Source organism: Piliocolobus tephrosceles, chromosome 14 (assembly GCF_002776525.5).
Source record: "Piliocolobus tephrosceles isolate RC106 chromosome 14, ASM277652v3, whole genome shotgun sequence".
NCBI lineage: Eukaryota > Metazoa > Chordata > Mammalia > Primates > Cercopithecidae > Piliocolobus > Piliocolobus tephrosceles.
Genome location: NC_045447.1, coordinates 81785170 through 81810024, shown reverse-complemented (window position 1 = coordinate 81810024; position 24855 = coordinate 81785170). Strand labels below are relative to the sequence as shown.

General features: G+C 40.1%; 1 protein-coding gene and 1 pseudogene across 4 annotated transcripts in view; both read left to right on the top strand.

Moving 5' to 3' along the window:
• Nucleotides 1-24855, top strand: part of KANK1 (KN motif and ankyrin repeat domains 1) — a 237957-nt gene that overhangs the window by 134378 nt on the left and 78724 nt on the right. The window lies entirely within an intron of this gene.
• Nucleotides 15684-16026, top strand: LOC111543324 (annotated as a pseudogene).

Below are 24855 nucleotides of genomic sequence, written 5' to 3'. Positions count from 1 at the left end.
ATGGTGCTGGCCCATTCATGAGAGCTCTGCCCCCATGATCCAATCACCTCCCACTAGGCCCCACCTCTAACACTGGGGATTACAGTTCAGCGTGAAACTTGGTGGGGAACACAGACCTAAAGCATATCAAGCATTAGTATTACTATTAATCTGTGTGAAAAGGGACTGAATTCTGCTGTGACATTTTTTGTTTAAGAATTAGGCCCTAGCGGGCACGGTGCCTCACGCCTGTAATCCTAGCACTTTGAGAGGCTGAGGCAGGTGGAGTGCCTGAGCTCAGGAGTTCAGACCAGCCTGGGCAACATGGTGAAACCCAGTCTCCACTAAAATACAAAAGAAATTATCCAGGCATGGTGGTGTGCACCTGTAATCTCAGCTACTCGGGAGGCTCAGACAGGAGAATAGCTTGAACCCGGGAGGTGGAGGTTGCAGTGAGCGGAGATCACGCCACTGTACTCCAACCTCAGTGACGGGACGAGACTCCATCTCTACAAAAAAAAAAAAAAAAAAAAAAGAATTAGGCTTAGGGAGCGCGTGGTGGCTCACGTCTGTAATCTCAGCACTTTGGGAAGCTGAGGTGGGCAGATTGCTTAAGGTTAGGAGTTTGAGACCAGCCTGGCCAACATGGCAAAATTCCATCTATACAAAACTATAAAAATTAGCTGGTCATGGTGGTGGACATCTGTAATCCAAGCTACTGAGAAGGCTGAGGCAGGAGAATCGCTTGAACCCTGGAGGTGGAGGTTGCAGTGAGCTGAGATCATACCATTTCACTCCAGGCTGGGTGACACAATGAGACTCTGTCTTTAAAAAAAAAAAAAAAGAATTAGACCTTAAAATAATAAGCAGTGAAATAAAAGAAGTCATATATTTAAGAAATGAAATCCCTAATGTTTAAAAAGTATTTAATGTATAAATTTGTCTATTTTTATATATTAGGGATTTCATTTTTTAAAACATGACTTCAAGCCAGGCGTGGTGGCTTATGCCTGTAATCCCAGCACTTTCGGAGGCCAAGATGGGTGGATCACCTGAGATCAGGAGTTCAAGACCAGCCTGGCCAACATGGTGAAACCCCATTTCTACTAAAAATACAGAAATTAGCTGGGCGTGATGGTGGCATGCACCTGTAATCCTATCTACTTGGGAGGCTGAGGCAGGAGAATTGCTTGAACCCCAGAGGTGGAGGTTGCAGTGAGCTGAGATCATGCTACTGCACTTCAGCTTGGACGACAGAGCAAGACTCCATCTAAAAAAAAAAAAAAAAAAAAAAAAAAAATGGTCTATACAACAAAAACAAAGCATTAGGAAATTATCTCATTATTTAGGCACAAAATTAAAAGATTTATTTCAACAAACATTTATTGAATGCTTACCCATTTGACTGGATGATGTGTAGTAATAACAAGAGGTCTGAGGCATCGTAGTGGACCCATGGAGCTGATAATTTCAAGGCAGAGTAGACACTTTGTAAGTTTCTCTAAGTTTGTTTAGGATATCTATTTTGACAACCATACAGATCTTCAGAAAATAGGGATTATCACCAGGTACCACAAGGAAATAGGTGGAAAAATATTTAAAAATAAATTGTAAGCCAAGCATGGTGGTTAATGCCTGTAATCTCAGCATGTGATTTGGGAAGCCAAGGTAGGAGGATCACTTGAGGCCAGGAGTTCAAGACCAGTCTGGGCAACATGGTAAGACCCGTATCTACTTAAAAAAATTTTTTAATAAAATAAAATTTAAAATAAGTAAGTCAATTGTAGTAAAAATGTAGGTTATGTTTCTCTGTCTGAAAATAAGCTATTCTGAAAAGCTAAGCTTTCCCAGTGGTACGTGAGTTCTCTCTCTAATTATATCCTTTGTATTCCTCTCTCATTTAAATAATTTTCTTTTGAAAACTTTCTAAAGTTATATGCTTTCAGTCTGTATAATAATATATTGAACATGATTTAATCATCTCTTAGTTAGGTTCATTATTTTCAATCATATTATTGTACTGTGCTGTGATGACAGTGTCCCTAGGAACTGGACAGTTTATAGAGCAATTTGCCTGATCATTTTTGTTTTTAAGTATCTTTTTCTTTAAAGACAGTCTCTCTCTGTCACCCAGGCTAGAGTGCAGTTGTACGATCTCGGCTCACTGCAATCTCCGCCTCCCAGGTTCAAGCAATTCATGCATCTCAGCCTCCCAAGCAGCTGGGATGGGACTACAGGTGCATGCCACCATGCCTGGCTAATTTTTTTTATATTTTTAGTAGAGACAGGGTTTCACCATGTTGACCAGGCTGCTCTCAAACTCCTGACCTCAAGTGATCCGCCCACCTCAGCCTGCCAAAGTATTGGGATTACAGGCATGAGCCACCATACCCACCTTTAAACATCATTGTAAAAATCACTTCCCTTGCTATAGGAATTTGGCTTTGAGTTACTAGGCCTTCCAGAAGCAATCGCCATGACTTTGTCATCTGGCCTAAGCTATAGCGTGGGGAGTGGGGAGGGAGACATCCAAAGTTAATTAGAACCAAGTATACATTTGTCATGGATTTAAGCCTTCTGTATAAGATAAATTCATCCATAGTATTTTTGGTAGTTTATTTACTTATTTGATTATTTCTGTTCTCATTAATTTTCTAATTATTGTGACTAGACAACTAAGTTCTAGGTAAGATATGTCATTATTACATAATAATTTATTAAAATTCTTGGCATTATAAATGACTATACTGTGTTATACTTTTATTATATTTATGAAATATGAGAAATAATAAACTTTAAGAAGACTCAATCACTTCATATCTCTTTGGTCTCTTTCTCTGTCTTTTTAACATTGGTCAGGTTCCAAACTAGTGAAAACTACAGAAACAAGTGCAGTTTTTTAGTAGATATAGTCTTCCGTTTTACAAAAATATATTTAATCCCCACTCTTTTTAAGTTTCACTTTGCCTTAAGGGGAGTGGTCTTGAGAAAACTCTTAGTATAGTTGTGAGCATCCATAGTGTCAAATGAGGAGAAGCATTGTAAGGATGTTGTTAGGAGCAAAAGTTCTCACCACAATCTCATCAGATGTCCTGAGCTATTTTTTACTTGTTAACTCAGAACAACAAATACTAAAGAAAGTGCCAAACAACCTCAGTTCTTCTGGCTCGCACTTATATATAGCAGAGATATGAAATAGCCCCAATCCCAGATCTTCAGTGGGTAATTTTGGGAAAGTGTTTTTCGTAGAGATGTTGTTGAAGTCCATGGAAATCAGGTAGAACACTAAAGGACCCAGTTGAGCCGGTACATTGCAACCGTCTGCTCTCATGTGCACCTCACACACAGCCAGTCTACAGGTTAGAGACCACCATTTCTGGGTGTTCTTTTCCTTTTTTTTTTTTTTGAGACAGAGTCTTGGTCTGTCGCCAGGCTAGAGTGGTACAGTGGTGCAATCTTGGCTCACTGCAACCTCTGCCTCCCAAGTTCAAGCAGTTCTCCTGCCTCAGCCTCCCGAGTAGCTGGGACCACATGCACGCACCACCATGCCTGGCTAATTTTTGTATTTTTAATAGAGACGGGGTTTCATCATGTTGGCCAGGATGGTCTTGATCTCTTGACCTCGTGATCTGCCCACCTTGGCCTCCCAAAGTACTGGGATTATAGGCGTGAGCCACCATGCCTGTCTGGTTCTTTTCCTTTAACTTGTATTAACTGCATAGTAGTTAAGTTTCTCTTTCTTCTTTCTTTAATAGGATCATCTCAACATATTTTAAAAATATGCCATATATATATTTTATATATATAAAAAAGATTTGCCATCTCTGGGTCATTAAATGACATCACAGACATAGAAATAGAAATGTACCAATTCCTTTTTTATGAAATTTATCCATTCATGCAAAAGAAGTATTAGAATTAATTAAAAATAATTTTGAACGTTGGGTATCCTAGGCTCTGAGTGTGAGGATCTCGGAAAATTTAAATGACATAATCATCACACTTGCAAAGCGTAAAGCCCAGTGGGGAAGAGCAACATGATGGGAACAAAGGTGGAGTATAATAAATGCTGTTGTGGAATCACAGGCCAAGGGGAGCTCACGTCTTTGAACTTCAATTTCTTTATCTGTCGCGAGGAAGAGTATCTCATGAAGCTGTTTTGAAGCGTGTCTAAGATAATGCATGTGAAAACACTGTAAAATTATAAAGCTGTGGACATGTCAGTTGTCATGTGTGGTTTAAAATAGAAGCTGGGAGACTCTTTATTCTGAAACCATGTAGATAATCCAGGGATGAGACTCTAGTTAAAGTGAGGAAAACAATGTACCTGCATGTCAAATGCAGTACCTGGGAAAATGTTTGAGATTGTATTATTGGGAGACTCTCATTCCAGAAATCATTTTGTTGGCATTTATACTAAGTGGTGATGACATTGAGAACAGCACAGCTTCATCTGACATCTCACACTATTGTCAGCCGTTCTTAGTACCCATGGTATGTTTTTACTGTATCTTGTGAATAAAATAATATATTAAGCCTCCTTGCATATAAGGATATATATAAGATACGTGTTGTATAGTTGGTTTCTAGAGTGTCTTCATAGCAATCTTCCAGTATTTCTCTTTATTCCTATTCCCCCTCCCCTTGTTTTTTTACCATTAGTTCTTTACAGGTAGGGAGATTATATGTCCCAGTTTCCCTGTTCTAGTTTATGTCTCTTGTCCCTACATCCCATCTACTTAACATTTTAACACCCTCAAAAGCACCCCAATTTGGACCTCACCTTAACTGGTCACCCTGGCTCAAAGCATAGAAGAAAATTAAATGAAGAGCCAGAAAATTAGTGAAATTGAACAGATCTGTGATAAATGACTTCCAGTTACTGAGCTGAGCTGATTTACAGAGTGTGGATTTGGTCCAGTAATATCCTGGAATGCAACTTAGAGAGTTAAGTAAGTAGTGCCTGATTATAGCTACACACTACAGCAGGTTTCCTAATGAGCTGTTAAAACGAAAGCATGTGTTTGTTCACTCTGGCACAGAACAGTAGCTTTGACACTTCAGTAGTTTTCACCATAGCATGGCTTGTTGGAGCTTGAAGACTGACATTCCTTCTTAAAGGCCCATCAAGGTTTTCATTCACTGTGAGCTATGTGTTAAGCTAGTATTGATCTTGTTTTTGACCATCGTTCACCCATGGCAGCCAACCAGGGAGATGTAAAATGCTTTTGTCCCCCCTCCCCACCTGTGCACCTCCTTTGGTGTGACCCATGGGATGACAGTTACGACGCAGCTTGGAGGGATGGCCCTACATTACAGCTTCTCTGCCTCATTCCCGCTACCCTTTTAGAATGAGAAAAGAGGATTGAAAGGTCCAAAAGCCTAGAGAGAAAATTCTGCAGTCCTGTGTTTTTCCGAGCAGAGGGGAAGGTGCCACTTTGTATGACTGCTTGCAATCCCCAATATAATAGAATAAAACTATCCCTACTGCCAGCATTATGAAATTTGTATAAAGGTGGAGGGATTACTTTACCGTTTTATTAATATGCAATCCCAATATTTTCATTGTAGGGCAGCTTGCAAAAAGTTCATTGCAAATTGTGCTGAGTTAAAATCAAATACATAAATCTACCTTTCTCTGTTGGCAGCTGTACTGGAGTTTGGGATTGGCCTCTGTGCTTATTAGAGCCAAAGAATGTATATTATTTAATTCTTGCAAAGTGAAAGTAAAGGATCAGGAAATGAAAATCAGGGGAATGGAACATTTTTAGTGCGATCCCTGTTTTACTCTCCAGCAGAGAAAAGTGGCTTAAAGATCTCTGTTACAACAGGGCTTCTCACACTTTAATGTGAGACTCTTGTTATGTAGATTCTGACTCCGGGGTCTAGGATGGGGGCCTATGATTCTGCATTTCTAACTAGCTGTAGAGCATGCTGGTGCTGCTGGACCACAGGCCATGACTTGAGTAGCAGGTTGTCAGGAAGTGTGTGCTTCAGCAGGCTCCGACTCGAGTATCACTGTTGTAAAATATGCAGATTAGAGTGGCACACACCAGACCCTCAGCTGTCAGGAGGAGCTGTGTTTTAGCTAGAGGTTAGGGTGAGAGGGACCACCCAGACTTTTAAAGCCTAAGTATTGTCTCCAGTCTCTCGACCAATCTTAAGGTATCCCTAACAGAGGCCCAGTGTTCCTGCTAATGAACTGAATAAAGAAATGTTATAGTCCATGGATTTGGACTTCCAGTAATGGCTTATTTTACATCTATTAAAGGCTACAAGGAAAGAAGTGGAGGGAAGGGCCAGAAGACTAAGAAAATAGGAAATGAGAAGAAATGCAGAAAGGAGAGTTCCATTTCCTCCTGCTTCTATCAAAGAAAAAAAAAAAATATGTGCGTTCTCTTTCCACCTCTAAATAAAGCAACAGGGCCACCACTAACTAGTTTGTGTGACTATATTCTGGCTGTTTAACCTCTGCTATTTCACAAAAACATCCTCATCTGTGAAAGGAAGAATTTGAACTCGGGACAGTTTTCAGAGCCCCTTCAATTGTTAAAGCATAGCAACGAAGAATTCTGTGGTCATACAACATTAAAAATCATACATATGTCCTTAGGAATGGGGTTTTATTACTGTAAGAGCACCTCCAAAACACATATGTGTGTTAATATATGTGTATTTTATATTTTTCTTTATATTCTTTGTTCTCTTCCTTTTAAGAAAATCTATTTTGTTTCATTGCTTCAAAATTCTTGAAAAATTTTCTATCTTTTTATGTAATCCAGAGTTGGCTGTGTTAATTTCTGCTTCCATCATACTAATTTAGGAAACCTGGCCTAATAGTGGCAGAAATAGCTAGAACTTTCTTCTTTGACTTACTGGCATTTTCCCTAAGCATCTGCATGTGTTGGGTGTATGTGTAAGTACCATGCATTAGATATGTCCTCTGTTGAAAGGATAAAGGAATGCTTATTCCACAAGTTACCTTGGGTCCAACTCTGTTCTATACTCAGTCTGTTCTCTCAACACAATGACCTCTTCAGTCTTAGGACAGAAGTCTGGAGTTTATTCACATCTCTATTTTGACTAATTGTTTTACACATCAAGCTCCATATAATGTAGTGGATAATGAAATACTCTAAGTAAGTTAGGGATTTTCAATTCTAAGACTTGTGGATGAGAGAATTTCAATAATTATCTGCAAATTTACCCTCATAGATAATGTCCGTATGATATACAGAGGTTGAGTTTTATAATATATAAATTGCTCTGAGCCAGAAATGAAAAATAAACATAGAATCCCATGTTAAAAAACTAAAGTTGCTATATTAAAATTAATAGTATGCAGGGATTTTTGATACATTGTTTTGAGGATGTGTTTACTGTGTTCAAAGCAATAAATTTATGAATGGAATCTAGTTTCATTAGCCCTCCTATAATATTTTGGTGAGAATATAACTGAATACCTGCTTTTTGAAGGACAACCTGACATTATCCATTAGAATGTGTAGGCTCTATTTTCTTCATCTCACAGATTCACTTCTTGTAACTTACCCATTTATAATTAATTATTGCACATATTCGTTTGGAATTATTGGACGGGTACAGAAAGCTGCATGTAAAAGTATGTTCATCAAAGTGTTCGCAGCATGGGCCAGGTGTGATGGCTTACACCTGTAATCCCAGCACTGTGGGAGGCTAAGGCGGGTTGGATCATCTGAGGTCAGGAGTTTGAGTCCAGCCTGGCCAACATGGTGAAACCCCGTCTCTACTAAAAATACAAAAAAATTAGCCAGGCATAGTGGTGCGCACCTGTAATCCCAGCTACTCAGGAGGCTGAGGCAGGAGAATCACTTGAATCTGGGAGGCAGAGTTTGCAGTGAGTCGAGATCATGCCATTCATTGCACTCTAGCCTGGGTGACAAGGACGAAACTCTGTCTCAAAGATAAAATGAAATGTTTGCAGTGTGAAGAAAGAATCTAAATATTCAACAATAAAGGAAGGCCAAATGACACAAATATGAAAGGGGAGTACTATGCAGCCATTAAAAAGAGATGATGTGGTTATTATCTTTTTTTTTTTTTTTTTTGAGACGGAGTCTTGCTCTGTTGCCCGGGCTGGAGTGCGGTGGCCGGATCTCAGCTCACTGCAAGCTCCGCCTCCCGGGTTTACGCCATTCTCCTGCCTCAGCCTCCCGAGTAGCTGGGACTACAGGCGCCCGCCACCTCGCCTGGCTAGTTTTTTTTTGTATTTTTAGTAGAGACGGGGTTTCACCATGTTAGCCAGGATGGTCTCGATTTCCTGACCTCGTGATCCGCCCGTCTCGGCCTCCCAAAGTGCTGGGATTACAGGCTTGAGCCACCGCGCCCGGCCGTGGTTATTATCTTAGGAAGATTAATATGAAGTTAAAAGTTATAAAGGAACATTTGGGGAAAATGTATAGGTACATACATACTTATATAAGCATAAGGAAGAACTGGGAAGCAATACACCAAAATGTTGATAGTAGTAGAATTACGGCTGATTTTTTTACTTTCTTTCTCATTCATTTCTTTATTGTTGAATATTTAGTACTAGTACATGCAGAGGGAATAGAAAACTTAATTTGGAAGGAATGGGACAAAAGTAGCCACCCTTGGAGCTGAGTTAGAGGAGAACACAGAGCCCAGGTGTTGCAGCATCTCTTCTGGCATCGGTAATGGGAATTCTCTGACTAGTCCTCACTGTGCCAGAGAAGCTTCCTGCACACAGCTGGGTCCTGTGAGGCAAGACCTGTGTCCTGCTGACTCATACACAGCATCCCATATGGCCTTAACTTTATTTAGCAGCATCAGCTCAAGGGAGCCTTGTGTTCCCTGTGGGCCCAGGATTTAGAAGAGCATAATCATAGAATGTCTGTCAGGCCTGGAAGTGTCGTTAGGGCTGTCCCAGTCTGGACATGAAGAATCCGAGGCCCAGCGCATTTAAGTAATATTTCCAGAGTCCCAAAGGTGGTTTGAGGCCAAGTGAAAATGAAAATGCAGTTCCCAGGCTCTTGGTCTCTCTAGTGCTACTACTTTGCATGTCTCCAAGCTCTGCTGTGGTGGATGAGTCTCCAGTTCTCACAAGCAGTTTTTAAGGCCAGAGCAAAAGGTTTCCAGGTAAGATAATTTTTTTTCATGTAAGAGAAGATTAAATTAATAGAACTTTTGTTCAGATCTGCATTCATTGAGATACATGGAAATTCAAGGGTTGTTGACTTTCCTTGGGTCTGGCCTCTTTTGGATATTTAATAAAGGCTGCAAAACCTCTCCCTTGAATGATGCATGTTTGCTGAAAACCACAAAACTTTGCGTTTGATTTCGGAGGTTTCCAGAGCTCTGTAAAGCCTGTCCCTGGGTTATAAATGTCCTTTGTCTTGTGCTCCCCTGTTTTCAAGCAGTTCTCTTGCATTTGGAGGTAATGGAACTGATCTGGTTTGGTTTTCATACCTTTGTTGCTGATATGTTTTCTTCAAACAAAAAAAAGAGAAGGAAAGGAAAGCAACTAGGATGATGAACAAGCCTCATCACATTGGATACTTAGTGTTTTCTTTGTGTTTACAGTTGCTGTTAGATTGTCATTCCAATAAAAGTAAAATTGTGTAGTACTTTTTAAAGCTCCCATCACACTAGCACAACTGCTTTCATCTGTTTGCAGTGTGTTCCACTGCGTTGCTGTCCGCATGGATACTTCATGGTTACAGCCAAAGACTGTTCATTATGCCCTTTCATGCTTCCACATGAAAGACACAAGCTGAGGCTGAAATTGAGTGGCTTCTTACCAAAAATTAGGTATTTGGATAAGAGCAGATAGTTCTTACTTAAAAGATATAAGTTTTGAAAATGGCCACATGCAGTGGTTAACACACTGATGACTGGACTTACCTGAAGAGTTTCTGATTCAGTAGCCCAGTGTGGGGCCCAAGAATACGCATTTCTAATAAGTCCTCAGGTGATGCTGACACCACTGGTCCACGGCCACACTTTGAGAAACAGTGGCCCAGAGAATAAGAGTCTTAGAAGGCAGTGTGTTTTCCAAATTTTGCTGAAGACAAGAATCACTTGAGAATGTTTGTTGGAAATGTAAATTTTAACCCTATGTCAGACTCACTGAATCAAAATCTCTGGGAGAATCTTGACATACTATGTTATCAGATTTGGAGGAACTACTATTCTGTTGCTATCAGGTAAGCCCCATAGAGCGTCACTTGTTTGCAAACCACTCAAAGGACAATAGAATTTTTTTTCAAACACTCAACCAGAAGGGACAATATATTTACCACTCTAATGGTTTTCTCATCCGTTGTCTGCTTTGACCCTACGACCACATCAGCCCCTAGCAGCATCCACATTTTTAAGTGAATTTTAAGTCATCCTTCTAAGACATAAATATTTTTGTTTCAGGTACCAAATATATTGTATGAAAGAGATACCAGAATACCTGCTTTCTGAGAATTTCCTCAAGTTTTACTGAGTTCCTTTTTAATAAGCATAGTCAGGATATGCATTTGTGTGTGTGTGTGAGAGAGAGAGAGAGAGAAAGATAAAGGGAGGAAGGAAAAAGAAACGTGGTTTTCTGACAAGTTCAAGTTCCCTAGTGATGGTGATGCTGCTGATCTCGAAACACGTTTTGAGAACCACTGGAATAGACCAGTAACTCTCAAATGTAGCAGTTGGAATCTCCTGGAGGAGCTTTGAAATACACTTCTGCTCAGGTCCCACCCCCAGAGAATAGTTTAATTGGTCTTTGGTAAGGCCTAGACAGTAATTCTGATAATCATCCAGCTGGGCGCAGTGGCTCACGCCTGTAACCCCAGCACTCCAGGAGGCCAAAGCAAGTGGATCACCTGCAGTCAGGAGTTCAGGACCAGCCTGGCCAACATGGGGAAACCCCGTCTCTACTAAATATACAAGAAATTAGCCAGGCATGATGGCACACACTTGTAATCCCAGCTACTCAGGAGGCTGAGGCAGGAGAATCGCTTGAACCCGGGAGGCAGAGGTTGCAGTGAGTGGAGATCACTCCATGGCACTCCAGCCTGGGAAACAAGAGCAAAACTCTGTCTCAAAAAAAAAAAAAAAAAAAAAAAAATCCAAAATTGTGAACCATCACTGTAGGTGGCTCCAGATAAAAAGGTAATGGGTTAGGAGGCTTAAGACTTGATGAGGAAAAATAAAGGTCAAACCAGTGCTCCTCCCACTTCAATGTGCATACACATCACCTGGGGGTCTTGCTGGAATGCAGATTGAGTCCATAGGTCTAGGGCAGGGCCCAAGATACTGCTTTTTTTAATCAAGTCCGGCAGATGCTGCTGCGATTGCCTGGGGGTCTGCACTTTGAGTAGTGAGGTGGTTACAAAGTGTTGACCTACTGTAAGTGCTTATCAACACACAGTTTTTATATATTTTTAAGTAGTATAGAACAAACAAAAGCAATATCATTGAGGTTGCAGATACCGTAACTTAGAAACAATAAATATTTTGCCATTAATGACTATTTCCCTTCCTTTGATAGCTAAAACATTTTGTTTTTGCTTCTCCCTACCTGCTTACTCAGAGTTTCAATCAAATGTTTGTAAATTAATTTTGCTTTAGTATGACACATGTATTAACAGGCCTTTCCCCTTTATAACTGAGTCCCAGGATTCACTGAGTTTGAGAATCTTGCCTTCTGGCTTCCTCCTTGCCTCAGACCCTGCCCTTTAGGTATTATTGCCCTAGGAGGCTGAAAGTTTAGTAATGCCCCAGGGCCTCGTTGCAGGAGCCAGTCACTTTTGGTACTTTCTTGCTGTCACACTGCAGGCTCTGGGAGCCAGTCTTCTTGTGACAAGAGTTCATCCTGTGTCTCTGGCTTGAGCCCAACCTTTCAGGCCTGTGTTAGGGGTGAAGCCTTTTCTCTGGCAGGTCCCACAGTCTGGCGCCTTTCCTAGTGTGGTGGAGTTGAGACCTTGCTGTCAGAGCCTTTTCAGAAGGAGAGAGGGAGAGACAAGACCTTCGTGTGAGGAAGGAGGAGTTTAAGCCCCTTCTGTGGAATCTGTTTCCTCTGGCCTGTTGCATTTTCTCAGCTGAACGTGGCGGAAGTGGTTGATACTTGAATTAGAGGCTACGAAAGCTTCCTTGGGAAATGGATGGGGCTGAGCCAGTGGTCTTCCCCTTCTGCCTCTACCTCATGCTGACCAGGGGACAAGGCTCTGTCTCCTGGGTGTGGCCTGTCATTGGTCAGTCTCTGACCATACTCCTGTTTTCCAAGGCATTCCTCAACAGAATGGGATCAGGCTTTTTCAGTCATTTCTGATTTTTAAATAGGCATCTACATGGGAGATGCCCCTGCTCCCTCCCTGTGCCTGAATATTTGCCTGTCTAGCGTGAGCAGGCGAACGTCAGCTGAACTCTTAAAGAATCATGAAAGGGATGTGCTTCTCCTAGCAGGAGAGTCTGTGACAATACAAAAGAAGATAATGTTCTGAGTCTCCTCTATTAAAAAGGGAAAAGCTTAAGCGAGGTTTATATCTACTAAAGGAAAGCAACGTAAGGCAGCTTGACCTTGAGTATGATAGGAGCACTGTAAATGCTACTTTTACTTTTTTCCTTTTTTTTTTTATTGTGGTAAAAAACACATAGCACAGATTTGCCCTCTTAATTTTTAAGTGTACATTTCATTATTGTTAACTGTATGCACATTGCCATATGACAGATCTCTAGAACTTCTCCATTTCACATGACTAAAATGCTATACTCATCAAACGACTATTTTCCCCCTCCCCCTAGCACCAGCCCCTGGCACCAACCTTTCTACTTTCTGTTTCTGAGTTTAATTACATGTATATGTCATAGAGATTTGGCTTTTTGTGATTGGCTTATTTCACTTAGCGTAGTGTCCTTAAGTTTCCATTCTATTCATGTTGTAGCATGTGATAGAATTTTCTTTTTTGTAAACTAATAGTCCATTGTGTACCACATTTTCCTTAGGCACTCATCTGTTAATGGACATTTAGGTTGCTTCTGCACCTTGGTCATTGTGAATAATTCTGTAGTGAACATAGGGTACAAATATCTCTTCGAGTTCCTGTTTTTAGTTCTTTTGGACATATACTCGGAAGTAGGGTTGTTGGATCATATGGTAGTTCTTATTTTTTTGAGGAACCTCTATACTGTTTTCTGTAGCAGCTGCACCGTTTTACAGTTTCACCAACAACCCTCACCAATGTAGGGTTCCAGTTTCTCCACATGCTACCAAATGCTTTGTTTTTTTGTTGTTTGTTTTTGTCTTTTTTTTTTTTTTAATAGTGGCCATTCTAATGAGTATAAGGTGATATTGTGGTTTTGATTTGGTTCTACCTTTTTAAACTCCAAATTCAATCTCTGGTTACAGCTTTTCCCATATCCATTTTCAGCTGAGGTGCATATGCTGTGTTGGTAACATAAATTTAACATTGTGAGGGCTTTTATCAGGCAGCAAATTGTAAAGCCCCCTCCAGGTCAGACACTTGACCTCTTTAAAGCTTAAGTTAGGAACTTGTATGTTCTGAAGAAAACACAAGAAAATCTGGGAAATTTCCATTTAGCATGAACCTTTCTGTTTTCTTGGTGGTGGTGGTGTGGGGGTCATACAGTGTCTCCCTAGGTTGCCCAGGCTGGAATGCAGTGCCTATTCACAGGTGCAATCATACCTCACTACAGCCTCGAACTCCTGTCTCAGCCTCACAAGTAGCTGGGACTACAGGCATATACCACCATACCCAGCTCCTTTCTGCTTTAAACAGTGGAAAAAATACATGTATTTTTTAAATTGAAGGGCTGGTTATCTCTTCAAGGTGAAATCCTCTATGTGAAATCTGAATAAACTATTCCTGGAATATCCAGTGTCCTTTCCCCATGATGATAAACTAAGGAAGCCCAGAGCTGCCTCTCTTTAAAGATAGTAAGAAGCCGATGCATAAACATAACACTTAAAAATAAGATCATTTATTTTATTTTACTCATCAGCTTAAACCCATCAATGACTTTTAACTTAGAAGAAAACCTAGTGTTCCTACTATGACCAACAGGACTAAGCAAATCTCATAAGCTAGCCTCTGCTTACCTCTCACTTCAGCCCAGCCTGCTCTTTCCCTCTCGTAAAAACTCAGTAGCTCAAATACATGGAGCTCTTTCTGGCCCTGAGCCTCCAGACCTTTTAAAGAAAAAAAAAAAAAAAGATTATAATTTTGGTGAAGACCACATTGTGAATTTTTATTTCTATGGCTTTTACTTTTGGTATTGTGTCTAGACCTCTCCAAACCCTAGGCCTTAAAGATCTTCTAGGTTTTCTTAAGTTTTATAGTTTTTTGTTTTAATTTTAGATTTAGGATCCATTTGGAATTAACTTTTATATAAGACAGAAGGTCAAGAAGATTCATTATTTTGACTATAGATATCAGATTGCTGTAGCACTGTTTGTTGAAAAGACTTCCCTTCCTTTTCTGAAAGAGTTTTTATTTTCTGAAATGCCTTTGTCAAAAATCACATGGGCACATTTGTGTGGGTCTATTTCTGGGCCGTATGCTGTTCCTGGGACCATTATTTTTACCTTCCACCTTCCCCCTAGTTAACTCCTACTTATCCTTTAGGTCTTAGTTTCAATGCTGTTTCCCTGGAAAGACCCTTAAGGACCACCCATTCCTATGCATCTGCATGCGCTCAATTTCAGTCTTAAGGAAGGGTGCCTCTGTTATTCTCACTCATCAGCTGTTTTTTTCTCCTTCGTAGCATTTACAATAATATGTTTATAACTTTTTTCGTTTGTGCACATACAGTTCGTGCCTAAAGCCTCAAAAAGGCAAGAACTGAGTTTATTTTGTTCACCACTGTAGTGCCTAGTACTGTGCCTATTGCATGCTGAGTTCTCAGTTACTGTTTTTGAATAAATTAGTGAAACAAAGGCCTCCTGAGGGATGTTTTCTAAATCCCTAGGTGTCATTTTCTTAAAATCAGAAGATATTCTTGGCTCTTGGAGCCTTAGGGCATAATTTTTTCCCAATTAACCCATCTTTGAAGACGGGGGTTTTGACATCTTTTGGCCTACCTCAGAGTCACCTAGAGGGTTATCAAAATGCACATTACAGGGCCCCAAACCCAGATGGGATGGACCCCAAAATTTGGATTTCTAGCAAGTTCCCAGAAGATAATGCTGATTGCTGCTGTTCTGGGAACCCACTTTGAGAACTGTATTAGTCTGTTCTTGTACTGCTACAAAGAACTACCTGAGACTGGGTAATTTATGAAGTAAAAAGGTTTAATTGACTCACAGTTCCACAGGCTGTAAAGGAGGCATGACTGGGAAGCCTCAGGAAACTTACAGTCATGGTAGATGGCGAAGGGGAAGGTGTCATGTCCTACGTGGTGGGAGCAGGTAAAAAAGAGGGAAGAAGGTGATGCTATGCACTTTTAAACAACCAGTTCGTGGGGGAAGTCCGCCCCCATGATCTAATCGCTTCCCACCAGGCCCCTCTTCCAGCATGGAGGATTAGAACTCACAAGATTTGGGTGGGGACACAAATCCAAACCATATCAAGCACTAGTGTTTTAAGGTCAAGAATCTGAGGAGCCCCGAGTCACTGAGTCACCGCCACTGCCAAGGACTCAGCTCCCCCTTCTCCTGCCACTTCCTGCTTTTGCAGCCATTTCCACTGAGGACAAGGAATCGTATGTCCACAATCCAGAACCTCCATTCTTTCCACCCTTTTGCTGATACAAGTAAGGGTGATGACCTGCTCCCTGCTGGCACTGAGGATTATATCCGTATAAGAATTCATCCAACAGGAACAGCAGGAAGACCCTTACTCTGTCCAAGGGATTGCTGATGATTATGATAAAAATAAACCAATGCAGGCATTTAAAAAGAAATTTGCCTGCAATGGTACTGTAATTGAGCGTCCAGAATATGGAGAAGTCATTCAGCTACAGGGTGACTAGCGCAAGAACATATGGCAGTTCCTCATAGAGATTGGAATGGCTAAGGACAACCAGCTAAATGATCGTGGGTTTTAAGTGCTATGGCTCGCTGAAGCGTGAGTGAGGATTTCCTTGCAATGAGTAGAATTTCCTTTCTGTCCCTTGTCACAAGTTTAAAAACCTCACAGCTTGTATAACGTAACCATTTGTGGTCTGCTTTTAACTTGGCCTAGGGTAACTCCTTCATGCAGTAAACTGAAAAGAACCATGCTGTTTAGTCTTGAAGTGCCTCATTTAAACAGAGGTCAAGCAGTAGGCACCTGGCAGTGTCAAGCCTGAAACAAAGCAATACCATCATGTTTCAGCCACACTCAGCCCTAAGATCATAGACAACTACGTCTGGCCAGATGCTCCTCTGCTCTCCCTCTGCAGAGTTCCCTGCCCTAAGAGAATGTCACCACCCGAACAATCCTGGGTGAATCTGAGAGAAGAGGATGGGGTAAGGCAGCAACAGCAGGCTCTACCACTGGAAGGGAGCCTTTGGTGGTCAAAGAAAGATCCCCTGGTGTCCCCAGCCTGACCAGGAGCAGAGTTTTAGAGAGGCCCCCTTCCCAGTAGTGAGATGATAGGACATCTGGCTTGCCACAAAGGTCTTTTTGACCAGCCATATCCTAGCTAAGGGATGTCCAAACACCAGGATGTGAGGCCAACCTTCCATCAAAGTTAAACCTTTGACAAGGGAACAAATCTCAAACTGATGTAGCAGTCATGTAGCTAGCTGTAGAGCTTGCAACTTAATGGCAACAGCTGTCCAGTGCCATGGGAAGTAACAAACTGGTTTTGAGGTTTTGTTTTGTTTTGTTTTCCCCCTCCAGTTTTAATATTATGTGTAATGTATTTAACCCCCCCCCTTTTTTTTAATTTAAGTTCTAGGGTACATGTGCACAACATGCAAGTTTGTTACTTATGTATATATGTGCCATGTTGGTGTGCTACACCCATTAACTCGTCGTTTACATTAGGTATTTCTCTTAATGCTATCCCTCCCCGCTTCCCCCACCCCACAACAGGCCCCGGTGTGTGATGTTCCCCTTCCTGTGTCCAAGTGTTCTCATTGTTCAATTCTCACCTATGAGTGAGAACCTGTGGTGTTTGGTTTTCTGTCCTTGTGATAGTTTGCTCAGAATGATGGTTTCCAGCTTCATCCATGTCCCGACAAAGGACATGAACTCATCCTTTTTAATGGCTACGTAGTATTCCATGGTGTATATGTGCCACATTTTCTTAATTCAGTCTGTCATTGATGGACATTTGGGTTGGTTCCAAGTCTTTGCTCTTGTGAATTGTGAATAGTGCTGCAATAAACATATGTGTGCATGTGTCTTTATAGTAGCATGATTTATAATCCTTTGGGTATATACCTAGTAATGGGATCACTGGGTCAAATGATATTTCTAGTTCTAGATCCTTGAGGAATTGCCACACTGTCTTCCACAATGGTTGAACTAGTTTACAGTCTCACCAGCAGTGTAAAAGTGTTCCTGTTTCTCCACACCCTCTGTAGCACCTGTTGTTTCCTGACTTTATAATGATCGCCATCCTAACTGGTGTGAGGTGGTATCTCATTGTGGTTTTGATTTACATTTCTCTGATAACCAGTGATGATGAGCATTTTTTCATGTCTGTTGGCTGCATAAATGTCTTCTTTTGAGAAGTGTCTGTTCATATCCTTCGCCCACTTTTTGATGGGGTTGTTTCATTTTTTCTTGAAAATTTAAGTTCTTTGTTGAATCTGGATATTAGCCCTTTGTCAGATGGATAGAAACCAAATCATGAGTGAACTCCCATTCACAATTGCTTCAAAGAGAATAAAATAATCTAGGAATCCAACTTACAAGGGATGTGAAGGACCTCTTCAAGGAAAACTACAAACCACTGCTCAACAAAATAAAAGAGGACACAAACAAATGGAAGAACACTCCATGCTCATGGAGTCAATATCGTGGAATCAATATCGTGAAAATGGCCATACTGCCCAAGGTAATTTATAGATTCAGTGCCATCCCCTTCAAGCTACCAGTTACTTTCTTCACAGAATTGGAAAAAACTACTTTAAAGTTCATATGGAACCAAAAAAGAGCCCGCATTGCCAAGACAATCCTAAGCAAAAAGAACAAAGCTGGAGGCATCACACTGCCAGACTTCAAACTATACTACAGTCTACAGTAACCAAAACAGCATGGCACTGGTACCAAAACAGAGATAGAGACCAATGGAGCAGAACAGAGGCCTCAGAAATAACACCACACATCTACAGCCATCTGATCTTTGACAAACCTGACAAAAACAAGAAATGGGGAAAGAATTCCCTATTTAGTAAGTGGTGCTGGGAAAACTGGCTAGCTATATATAGAAAGCTGAAACTGCATCCCTTCCTTATACCTTATACAAAAATTAATGTTTTTTTTTTTTTCTTTTTTTTGAGACAGAATCTTGCTCTGTCGCCCAGGCTGGAGTGCAGTGGTGTGATCTCAGCTCACTGCAATCTCCACCTCCTGGGTTCAAGTGATTCTCCTGCCTCAGTCTCCTGAGTAGCTGGGATTACAGGCACCTGCCCCCACACCTGGCTAATTTTTGTATTTTTAGTAGAGATGGTGTTTCGCCATGTTGGCCAAGCTAGTCTCAAACTCCTGACCTCAGATGATCCACCCACCTTGGCCTCCCAAAGTCCTAGGATTACAGGCGTGAGCCACCACGCTGGGCCTAAACCCTTATTTAAATAAAATTTGTTTTCAGAAAAAAAATGAGTCTGAGGATGTGTTACATGTCGCCCTTTTACTTAGTGACAGTCCCAGGCACACTTGAGCTTGTTGTTAACAGTATTCATCAATTTAAGAGTTGATCAGAGAAGGTCACATAAGAATCCAATCTCAGTGGAATTAAAGGAAAAATTTTAGCTAAAGCAGAAAGTAAATGAGAACTGTACATTTAAAATAAATAAGAAATGAAGAGAAAGCCTTTCAAATCACGCTAAACTAACTCTTATATCTGTGGCCACTACATTGTTGTTCCTTAATGCTTAAATAGGTAAAAGCACTGATACTTTAGTTGAAACTACCAGCAGTAGGAATGTTTGCTCAGTAAGAGCAAGACTCCACTAATACAATCATGTTTATAAAGTCAAGGTTTAGGTTTCTGCTAGGGTCTGTTTTCCCTAGATCGATTACAAACAAATGAATACTGTTTTATTTTACCTATACTGAGTCATAAAATTATTTTCCTCCCAACTCAGGAAGAAACATAAAGGTGGTTAACTGAAAAAGAAGAAAGTTTAATGATTCTGATTTTCATTCAGATGCTCTTCTTTAAACTATCTATTGCTGCTTTCTTTTGTAGCAAAACAGCTGATTTTCAGCCTAGGTTTTCATGATCTGATAAACCTTCACTGATAAGTGTCAGTTTTCTTTAAATGTTCAGGAAGCTGTGTGGGTCTCAGAGACCCAGCTGGAGCAGAGCCAGCACGGGATTCTGAAAGCATATGCAGCTCCGAGATGGTTTTAACCTGTTGGTTGGCAGTGCAGCCCTTGTGTACACTCTTGGAAAGGTGCTGATGTGTACTTTGATGATGTAGAATGGATGAGCAGTGAGGGTTTCTAGAAAGGCTGAACACACTCATGCCCACTTTGGGACACAAGGAGGCAGATGCTATCATGGGAACTCTTCAAATAAGGTGGTATGGTTTGGCTGTATCCCCACCCAAATCTCATCTTGAATTGTAGTTCCCATAATCTCGTGTGTCATAGGAGGGACTTGTTAGGAGGTAATTGAATCATGGGGGCAGTTACCCTGATTCTATTCTTGTGATAGTGAGTTTACATGAGATCTAATGGTTTTATAAGGGGCTTTCCCCCCTTTTGCTTGGCACTTCTCCTTGCTGCTGCCATGTGAAGGATGCATTTGCTTCCCCTTCTGCCATGATTGTAAGTTTCCTGAGGCCTCCCCAGCCACGCTGAACTGTGAGTCAGTTAAACCTCTTCCCTTTATAAATTACCCAGTCTCTGGTGTGTCTTTGTTAGCATTGTGAGAATGGACTAATACCTAAGGCAAAAAAGATGAGTCAGAAATTAGCTTTTAGTACGGCTAATCTGTTAAGCACAGTATGAACCTAATTTTCTTTGGGCTCAAAGCACAGTTCTCTAGTTAGATTACTTTTGGGGGTGAGGGTGGGTAGGTATCTAATTTGTTCATTGCTATATCTTCAGTGCCAAAAACAGTGCCTGGCACACAAAGGGCACTCATTTGTTAAATGAATAAATGAATTTATTTACTGTTGTTTCTTCCATGTTTTCTCTTTATTGTCTACATTTTTATTTGTTTCTGTGCCTGTGATAAAAATACCTCCACCAGCTTCTTACCTTTATTACCCCAAAGAATAAAGTTGCAAGTATAATTGTTTGGACAAACACAGCATAAAATTTCCCTAATAGGCAAATCTCAACCTTTTTCCTACATTAGAAATGAAAGCCAGTATCCAGGTAAGATTCTGATCTGGTTTGTATCTGTGTCCCCTCCAAATCTCGTGTTAAAACGTGATCCCCAATGTTGGAGGTGGGGCCTGGTGGGAGATGTCTGGATCACAGGGGCAGATCCCTCATGAATGGCTTGGTGCCTTCCTATATAGGAATGAGCTTTTTCCCCTGACTTCATGAGAGAGCTGGCTGTTTAAAAAAAGCCTGGCACTTTTCCTTTCTCTCTCTCGCTCCACAGCTCACCATGTAATATGCCAGCTCTCCCTTTCCTTCTCTAAGTTTCTCGAGGCCCTCACCAGAAGCAGATGCTGGCACTGCACTTCCCGTACATCTTGCAGAACCATGAGCCAAAATAAACCTCATTTCTTTATAAATTACCCAGTCTCAGGTATTGCTTTGTAGCAATAGAAACTGACTAACACAGATTATAATTTAGATCTTGATCCGTAATTTCTTTTCTTTTCACCTCTAACCCACTCATACCAAGAAAATTATCTACTATGTTCCAAGAAGCCAAATGGGATTGGGTCATGTTGGGTAATTTGGTTGCAAAATGTCTTAAGACCTGGTTAATATTACTCCTACTCTTCCTATGGTAGGAGCCAGTATTGGAAATCACCAGAAGATAATCAGACAATAAACTGTGGCGAGAGTTTCTACTCCAGCATACTTTTGTTACTTTAATTATTGACTATTTTTGTGTAGTCTACAGGAATATGTGAGTAATCATACTTGATGTATAATAAGACAGATTTTTGGTTGCCCATACGAAAAATAACTTACTTGAAGAAGTCAAATGAGCTCTGCATTTTTTGTTAGGGTCAAATATTTGTATTTGTGTATGTGCGTTTTTCAGTTTGGTTCTTGTAGAATCTAGTTCCTTAAGGTTCCTCTTTATTACCCAGTCTCCTTAGGTCACCTTTGTCTCGGGCAGTTTGCTTCATTTATGACTAAGTCCTCATAAGGAGACCATGCTCTGGCCCCAGCTGCTACTTGCCATGCACTTCTTCTCATCTTGCGCCTTTGCATGTGCCATCCCCTCTGCCTAGAATGCCCTTCCACCTTACTTGACCTGAAAAGCACTCACTCATCCTTTAAGACTTAGGCCAAGTGATCTCTTATTATGAATAATTTTTTTGGCCACATGCACCCTTGTCAGGCAAAATAAGACCACCTTTCTATGGACTGAAATTGAACTGTGTATACACTACTCTTCTAATTGTTTCTATAATATTTGCCTCCAGTCCTAGTGTATGAACTTCTAGGGAAGGTACAATGCCTTAGTCTATGTTATGCCTCCAACATAGAAACTTAAAGAGTGCCTGGTACAAATTCTAGGATATTGTAGATCTTTAAAATGTATTATGGTAATTAATTAAAATATTCATACAAGTATATAAAATATTGAAAATAGCTTCCAGTGATAACAATTGTTAGGGTTGCAAGATTGAATAATTTTTGTATATTCTGTCTTTTCCAGATTTTAGGTAAAGTTAATTATATTGCCTTTTAAATTTTATTGTTAAATGAACAAAAATACTGTGATGTATTATAAAAAGATTCTACAACTTTCATATCAAAACGGTGGTTTCTCCTTTCATATTTTTCATTTTTAAAATTGATATATATTGTACATATTTTGGGGGTCCATGTGATAATTTCATACATTCATACAATCAAATCAGGGTAATTGGGATATCAGTCACCTTAAATTTTTATCTGTTGTTTATGCTAGGAACATTTGAATTATTCTCTTCAAGCTATTTTGAGTGTATTAATAATACACTTGATTAATGTTAACTGTAATTATCCTACTGATCTATCGAACACAAAGTCTTATTTCTTCTAAGTTTATTTGTACCCATTAATCAACTGCTCTTCATCCCCCATTCCCTCTACCCTTGCCGGCCTCTGGTAACCACCAGTCTACTCGCTGTCTTCATGAGATTCACTTTTTTAGCTCCCACATATGAGTGAGAACATGCGATAATTGTCTTTCTGTGCTTTGCTTATTTCTTTGAACATAAGGACCTCCAGTTTCATCCACGTTGCTCCAAATGACAGGATTTCATTCTTTTTATGGCTGTATAATATTCTATTGTGTATTTTTGCCATATTTTATTTTTAAATATTTATTATTATATTGTAGAGATGGGGTCCTGCTGTGTTGTCCAGGCTGGTCTCAAACTCCTGGACTCAAGCGATCCACCTGCCTTGGCCTCCACATTTTCTTTGTTCATCCATTGAGGGACACTTAGATTGATTCCATATTTTGGCTATTATGAATAGTGCTGCAATAAACATGCGACTATAGATCTCTCTTCAATATGTTGGTTTTCTTTCTTTTAGATGTATACTCAGCAGTGGAATTGCTGGATCATATGGTATTCTACTTTTAGATTTTTGAGGAACCTCTGAACTGTTTTCTACAGTGACTGTCGTAATTTACATTCCCACCAACAACGTGTGAGGATTTTTCTTTCTCTACATCCTCACCAGCGTGTTAGTCCCTGTCTTTTTTGATAAAAGCTATTCTAATTGGGGTGAGATTATATCTCATTGTGGTTTTGATTTGCATTTTCTGGATAATTACTGATGTTGAGCACTTCCTATACCCATTGGTCATTTGTTGAGAAATATCTGTTCAGGCCTTTTGCCCTTCTAAAAATCAGATTAATGACTTTTTGCTGTTGAGTTGTTTAAGCTCCTTATATATTCTGGTTGTTTATCTCTTGTCAGATGGATAGTTTGCAAATACTTTCTCTCATTCTATGGGTTGTTTCTTCAGCTTGTCGATTGTTTCCTTTGCTGTGCAGAAGCTTTTCAGCTTGATATAAAATTTGTCCATTTTTGCTTTTGTTGCCTGTGCTTTTGAGAACTTAAACAAAAAATTTTTGCCCCGACCAATGTCCTGGAGCATTTCCCCAATGTTTTCTTTTAGTAGTTTTATAATTTCAGGTGTTAGATTTAAGTCTAAATCCATTTGTATTTGATTTTTGTACATGGTGAGAGATACAGGTCTAGTTTCATTCTTCTACATATAGTTGTCCAGTTTTCCCAATGCCATTTATTGAAGAGACTGTCCTTTCTCTGTTGCATATTGTTGGCACCTCTGTCAAAAATCAGTTGGCTGCAAATGGCATGGATTTATATCTGAGTTCACTATTCTGTTCAGTTGGTGTTTGTGTCTGTTTTTTATGCCAGTACCATGCTGATCTGGCTACTATAGCCTTGTAGTATATTTTTAAGTCAAGTAGTGTGAGACCTCCAGCTTTGCTCTTTTTGTGCAAGATTGCTTTGGTTATTTGGGGTTCCGTATAAAATTTAGGATTGTCTGCTCCATTTCTATGGGGAGTATCACTGGTATTTTGATAGGGATTGCATTGAATCAGTAAATTGCTTTGGGTAGGATTGTCATTTTAACAGTATTCTCTCAATCCATGAGCATGGAATAATATCTTTTCCATTTTTTGTGTCATCTATTGAATCATTGTTTTATAGTGTTCCTTGTAAAGATCTTTCACAACTTTGGTTAAATCGATTCTTAGGGGCCAGGCACAGTGGCTGACACCTGCAATCCCAACACTTTGAGAGGCCAAAGCAGGAGAATTGCTTGAACCCAGGAGTTTGAGACCAGCCTGGGCAGCATAGTGTGATGTCATCTCTACAAAAAAAAATCAAAATATTAGCCAGACATGGTGGCACGTGTCTGTGGTTGCAGCTACTTGGGAGGCTGAAGTTGGAGGATCGCTTGAGACCAAGAGATCAAGACTGCAGTGAGCTGTGATCACGCTGCTGCACTGCAACCTGGGTGACAGAGCAAAACCCTGTCTCAAAAAAAAAAAAAAAAAAAAAAAAAAGATTCCTGGGTATTTTACATTCTGTGTAGATATAATAAATTAGATAGCTTTCTTTCTTTTCCAGATTGTTCACTGTTGATATATATAAATGCTAGTGAATTTTGTATGTTGGTTTTGTATCCTGAAACTTTACTGAATTCACTTATTCTAGTAGTTTTTTGATTTTTAAAAATAGAAGATCCTGTCATCTACATTGAAAGCTAATTTGACTTCTTTCTTTCCAATATGAATATTTTTCCTTTATTTATTTTTCTTGACTAATTGTCTGGCCAGGACTTCCACTTTATGTTGAATAAAGGTAGTGAAAGTGCACACCCTTGTCTTGTTCCAGATCTTAGTGGAAAGGCTTTTAGGTTTTCCCTGTTTGGTATGATGTCAGCTGTGAATTTGTCATATATGGCCTTTATTATTTTGAGGTATGTTTCCTCTGTACCCGGTTTGTTGAAGGTTTTTAAAATAAAGGGATATTGAATTTAATTGAATACTTTTCAGCACTTATTGAAATGATCATATGGCTTTTGTTCTTGGTTCTGTTA